The following is a 7,111-nucleotide window of genomic DNA, read 5'->3' as shown; positions in this document are numbered from 1 at the left end:
ATTATATATAGCAAAAAAAACAGCCACAACAATAATGCAAATTAAAAAATATATTTCTAACTACATATATTTCTAAATTTCTACAATTAACTATAACTACTTAATTATAACTTCTAATATTACTCCAAAAATTTTTAAAAAAGCCTGTTTTATTTTATTTATAACCTATTATATTACAACACACACAGCTCTTCCATAACAAAAAAATCAGCCAATATTATAAATCAGCCTACATTTACATTTTTTTTCAACATTTATTTCTAAACAAGAATCAAAATAATTTATACACTCACTCATTCTCAGTTAAAGTTCTAACAACAATAACCTTAATTAAATTTCAAAAATAAAAATCAGAACTATAAAAAATAAACAAAAAATTAATAAATAAACTTACATAATCAGAATAGTTGAGATATTTTACAATGTGAAGTTTCGGCTGATCAATCTTCCTTGGTTTTGATTTATGGGACATTTTCAAATTTTTGGGAGAACCCACGGATGAGAGGCAGCAAGCTTTCAGGCTTCAGGGAGGAAGAAAATGGCATGCAACTCGGTGGGTGGGGAAGTAAGGGGAAAGTGAGGATTTAGGAAGGGGACTTGTGGGGTTAAAGGGGCCACCGTCCTGGGGAGCTACGGGCGTGCGACGTGTGGAGTACTCTTCCACAACTCGGACGGTCCGCGTTCGTAGCAGTTCTCGCACGGTCCGATTTTGCTTAGGCAAGTCCCTCAGTCCGATTTGCATGTGAACTGACACCATACGAATGTAAAGCTCTCCTCCTCTCCATAACGCCGTCCAGCACCAATATGGGTTCCATAATAAAATTAATTTCCGACATACCGCCATGGGAGGAGAAAGAGCATGAGAGAGCTGAGAGAGAGAAACGGAGAAGAAGCAACACCGGCGAAGGACCCGAGCCGCCACCGTACCGCGTCACGCCCTGGAGCCTGCCGTCAAACCTGTCACTGCTGCTGAGCCACCGTGGGAAACAAGACCGTGAAGAGAACCATCAAGACGCAGGTGAGAGACGCAGGGAAAAAGAGCTCGCGTTGCCTGCGCCTCGCACCCTGCCCGCAAATCTGTTGCCGATTGATAGAGGGTCATCGTCGCCGAACTGTATGCGCCATCGTCAGGGTCTTCGAAGTCATCGTCGATGGAGGTTTGTTGCCGAGGAGTAGAACGCTGCAGAGAAGTGAGGTTGAAGCTATTGCACACGAAGGAGAATGGCGTCACGGATTGGGGCTGGATCCTATTGCTGCTGTTTTGTCGTTGCTGCGGCTGGGTTACTGCCGCCGTCGCCGTTGGATCTGACCGGAGGGGGAGGTGTGGCGGTGGTGGATGTTGGTGCTGTTGCACGCGAGATGGAAGGGCCGATACGCTATCTCAAAACTGCTGCGTCACAACCAGAGATTCCTGTCGCCGCCTCTGCCGCCGGAAACGCCTCTGCCGCCGGGAACGCCTTTACCGCCACTGAGAACCACTGCCGGTAAAGGTTTTTAAGTTGGCTTTCATTCCTTTTGAGTTTCCGGAAGCTTTTCATAGCTGCATGTTTGTTACAGTCGCCGTCGCCGGAGTTTCGGTCACCACTATCGCTCGAGTTGGCTGCCTGGGCTGCCGGCAAACCAGTTCAGCTACCGCCACTATTTTGTTTTCTTAGTTCGGTAAGTATTTATGTTCCGAAAACTCTTGCGTTAGTATTCAATTATGTTCGGTTATAAACGCTGAGGTTCTGGTAACACAGGGTCGTGTTCTGAGCTGCTGCACCGTTATTACTGCCGTTCTGGTCATCGAATATAGCACGGGTGTTGCCGAAGCCACCGCTGGGGCTATCACTGCTTGATTCAGCCGTTCTTTCTTAGTTTCAGTAAGCGTCTTCATTTCGAAAGCCCTTTAGTTACTGTTCTGTTATCTTACGCTGAGGTTTTATGGCGTTAATTACTATAAGATTGAGTTTCGGTTGTTATATGTCGCGATTAGTGTTGTTGTGGTTACCGCGAAAGTGGCTTGGAGCTGAGGTTACGGTTGTTGGTGATTTCGGGTTGAGAGAGAAGGTTCCTGTGATGTGTTTGGGTTATGGTTTTGCGTTTTGAGGTAGGGGTTTTTTCCGAAAACTATGTTTTATATATATTAGAATTATTACATATGGATACTGATGTGAGACAATGTATATTTGGTGATTGTATCAGTCTTATGTATTGTTTGGTTGTCCTGAATGATTATGAATGTTTGTTTGACTGGATTGTTGTGCGGCTTTGTGAAACAGAATGTTTTTGAAGTTGATTCTTTTAAAGATTTGAGATCGAGTTTAATCTATTGGGAATTGATTTGAGTTTAGTTGAATTTTTTGATAATGTGAAAAATAGAATACGCTTTTGGATTCAACCTGGTTTGCTTTAATTGATTTGGTTTTGATAAATGAATTGTTGCTAAACTGTTTCTTCAAAGTTTTGGAAATGAGTTTAATCGGTTGATAATGATTTGATTTTGAAATGGTTTCCTTGAGATATGAAAATGAGGTGACTGTTGGATTTAGCTTGCTCTTGAACTGATTTTTGGATTTAGACCATTGAAAAGGATTGTGGAACGGTTTAGTTGGGACCCGAAAAGGGTTGCAAAGTCCAAGTTTTAGGGGAAGTGCTACCGAAATTTCTATAAAAATCCTAGACTTTGTTTGAAAAGTTATTTAGAAAGGTTTGGATTTGAGAAATTGTATTATTTGATTTATTAAGAAAATAATTATGTTTTCGAGCGTAAATTTATTTAGGAAAACTATATGTCTTGAGTTCAACTTATTTAGAAATGAATTATTTTACCATTTGAACCACTGAAGGAAAGAATTATGTTCTAATATTGATTTTAATATAAAAAGGACTTTTGCTCTTGTTTGGACTTAAAGATTTTGTTCAGAGGAGCTTTTAGTGATTTTAAAGGAAATTGGACTTTTGATTGAATAATTACGTTTGAGATATTTTGGAAGAGGTTAGAGAATTGGTTTCAAGAAGAAATTTGAAAGTGGTTTGATTCAAATGGACTGCTTCCGTTTCAAGTGAATTGATTTTGGATTGGGTTGGAACTTGTGATTTTGTGTGACTCGATTTCATAATAAATTCAGTTTTTATTTACTTGAACCAAGAATCTATGATTTTAAGAGTTTCAATGAGTTTTTAAGGAATTGAGATAGGTTGTCCTTCCCTAAAGACTTGAGACTCTGCCGATGGACTGTTGTTATAAAATCCTGTTGTTGGATGGATGATTTTGAATATTTCAAAAGAGATCTTTTATTTGCCATGGTTTTGGAAGTTTTGAAAAGAGGATGACGAGAATGGCTTTGTTTTTAAAAGGGGAACTTACTTTGATTAAGAGGGGCTTATGAGCCTGAGATGATTTGAGGAATGGGAACTTTAAAGTCAAGGCTGAAAAGAGTTGAAATTTGATTTCAAAGTGAAGTGAATTGAGAAAAAGTGATTTATGACTTAAATGCTAATTTTACGAATTTGATGATGTTGGATGGTGGAAGTGCTATTTTGTTATGAGCCAGAATGGTTGTGTATGATAATGAATTTTGGCTGGTTCTAGATTGAACTATAAGCCGGATGGCTGACTATGAGTCATGAATTTAAGCCGAATGGCTGGAATGAATGTTGATTTATGGCTGAGAATAAATGCATATATGCTGAGATATTGATATTGTGATTTTGCACTTCCAACTATCTGAGATACGAGTTCCCTGGGTAGAAGCAGTGGCTAGCCACCACGTGCTCCAGGTTGAGACTTGATACTCTGCTGACCCTATGTCGTAAGTGTGGCCGGACACTGTGAAAGTTCCGGATGAGCTCGCCCCCATGAATATACACTAGTGAGGGTGTTGGACTGAGACTCTGTTGGACTGTGATGATTGGTTGTTGTTTGGGTTGTTTGGGCCTAGAGCTGTGGTTGATCATGAGATGGGCCGAAGGCCATGTTGGTTGGTGTTTCTGGTTTAGAAACGTATGAAAACTAATCTGGCTCAGTATAGTTAAACTTTTTAAAAGGCTTTTGAGTTTTTAAGAATTGAACAATTCCTCTTTTAGAAAAGATTTTAGATTTCTCTTTTATAGTAAACCGTTGCTTTTGAAAAGATACATAAGGTGGTTATCAATCACTAATCCTATTATAGTAATTCTGCAACCCTATAGTGAGAACCCTTTTGAAGATGATGTTCTCACTCCCCTAAAAATTTTCCCATTTCAGGATATGGACGCAGAAGTCATGAAGAGTTTATCTAGTTGTTATCGTGATGTTTTGTATTGCTTTAGTTATTACTTATTGTTCCCTCGCCTTTTATCTTTATACATTCTGTAAGAGGGATAGGAATTGTATTGGTTAATGCTTGTAATATTATATATATATATATATAAAATATATGTATGTATATATATGTATGTATGTATGTATGTACTCTTTGCGAGTTTTGTAAGTTGTATGGTATGTATGGATGTACGTACCTAACAAAAGTATTTTTGGAGCGGTATTGCGGTTTGAAGTTTTAAACAGACTCATATTTTAGTATTAAATAGTATAAGAGTCGTCGTAATGTCCGAGCTATTAGAGTCGCGCAGCCGGAAGCGTGAGATTTGATAGTTAGGGTGTTACATGCCACCTCTATATAAGTGCCATCTAATGCTCCCAAGCAACCCTATCATCCATAAAAAGTTATGATACTCAGATATAGAATCCTTCAGGCAAAAACAAATCATACACAACATCGAGTAAGCTCTACCTTAAACCTTCTCCATGTGGGGTCAAGTCAATACTCTTCGACTGGTGTAGCCTTGGCAAACAAAATTCTCTGAATATGTATTACAGCCTTTAAAACTTTATTAAAATACTTTCTAACTGTCTCTCCAGACCTACAAAATCTAACCTGCAGGCTACAATTTTTCTTGTGATGCGCTAAGATAATTAAGAAAGTTGCAACCTGCTCCGGTAGGCTTACATAACCATCCTCTTTAAGTCCTCCTTGAACTTAGAGCAACTCTCACAAATTAGCAAAGGCATTTGTGTTCATTCTCAACTCCCAAATATAATTTCTATCACCTTCACCAACAATACGCTCTAAAGCCTCACGTCTAATTCTACTATTCATTCTTCCGCCTAACGACAGTTGGCCACTACTTCTATTCCTAAGTAAACAAATAGCGTAAGCACAAAGAACAATATCAAATCTTCATGCTTGGATCTCATCTCTTCATAAAAACACACGCATCGCTTAATAATTTCCGACCGCTCCATGTCTTCCTAGAGAAGTTATTACATTAAAAAACGCATAAACATTCAAATAAATCTAAAAGACAAGATCAAGAAACTGGAACCAAAAGACAATTAACTCTATTTACTTCTCAATTTTAATTTAGTTTTAATTGGAAATCAAAACAGAAAATACAATAGAAACACAATAAAAATGAAAATATCGGTTTTCCTCTCTCATTTCATATACTAAAAGTGACTTTTTCAGGTATTTTAAGCAAATCAAAGTCTTCCAAAAGCTGTTGTGGTTTAGATTAAAAGAGTTGTGTTAAGAGTTATTACTTTGAATCATCCATGATTATCATACAAACTATATTAATGTCATTGAGATTATTCAACCTAAGAAGTTAACCAACAAAACATGAAAATGCTTATAATTCATTAATCTAAACTGCAAAGTCTCATTGCAACCAGTTGACCAACTAAGAAGTGTAAAATTTAGTTAGTTATACAATTAGCAAGGCCCCAATAAATTAACGGATTAGATTCTGAAAAATTAGTTAGAGTTATACTAACTAACAAGGTCTTAACAAGTGACAAGAGGAACTTTTGCGTGGTCTAGAAATTTGCGGATAAATCCTCGTTGCAAGTATAGTTTCTAAACCTTCAAAAGTCCTATCATACAAACATTTTGGTTGTCACAAGTAACAAACCCCTTTTAAAATTGATAACCGAGTATTTAAACCTCGGGTCGTCTTCTCAAGGAACTGCAGGGAAGTATGTTCTTATTATTGGTTAAGGAGATTGTAGATTTGGGGTTTCAAGAATGAGGGACAAGTAATTTAATGACGAGTAAATTAAATGGAAATTAAAAATAGATAAATAACTGTAAAGCAAACTTTTGGTAAGGTATGAGAAATTAGAGGTCCTATCCTAGCTATCCTTATCAATGATGATGATGGTTGAATCTTAATTCTACTTTGTTAAGCTTTACTAAGATAAAGGAAGGTCAAGGGATTAATTGGTTTGATCTTCGAATCCTATTTATTTCCTAAGAAAAGATTGGGATTATGGAAGTTCAATTCAATTAACAAAGATAACAATTATCAATCACGTTTGAGTTTGACAACTCCTGAATTACTGATTTCTTAACCAAGACCAAAAGGGGGAAAGTAAATAAATCTACTGGAATAAAAATGTCTTCAGAGTAAAAGCAACAATAGCATAAATAAAAGAAACCAATATTAAACTGAAATACCTCAAATAGCATTAATAAAAGAGTGATCTGTAACATGAAAGGATTCATAAAGTAGCTTGCAAAAGTAAACAAAAAGAATATTGAACCTGATCAAAAGTGATAATCCTGAAAGCGAATAAAAATCCTAATCCTAAATCCTAATCCTAAAGAGAGAGGAGAGAGCCTCTCTCAAAACTAAATCTAAATCATGGAAAGTAAAAATTGGCGAGCTCTCCCTGAATGGATGCATTCCCTCACTTCATAACCTCTAGTCTATGCCTTCTGGACTTGGATTTGGGCCAAAAAGGGCTTCAGAAATCGCTGGAAGTGTTTTCTGCAATTTCTGGTGCGTGGCCTCTGTCACGCGTCCGCGTGGGTCACGCGTCCGCGTGGGTCACGCGGTCGCGTCATTCGGAGCTTTTCTTGCCACGCGGTCGCGTCAGTCATGCGACCACGTCATGTGCGTTCTGCTTAAGGCGCGCGGTCGCGTCAGTCATGCGGCCGCATCGATGCTTCTTTGCGCTTGGCATGCATCCGCGTCGCCCATGCGATCGCGTGGATGCCAGTTTCTTCAGAAGCTCCGTTTTGTGCTTTCCTTCCATTTATGTTTCCTTTCCATCCTTTAAGTCATTCCTACCTTAGAAGATCTA

The sequence above is a fragment of the Arachis ipaensis genome, chromosome B04 (genome assembly GCF_000816755.2).
Source record: "Arachis ipaensis cultivar K30076 chromosome B04, Araip1.1, whole genome shotgun sequence".
Classification (NCBI taxonomy): domain Eukaryota; kingdom Viridiplantae; phylum Streptophyta; class Magnoliopsida; order Fabales; family Fabaceae; genus Arachis; species Arachis ipaensis.
Note: the sequence above shows the minus strand (reverse complement) of the source record.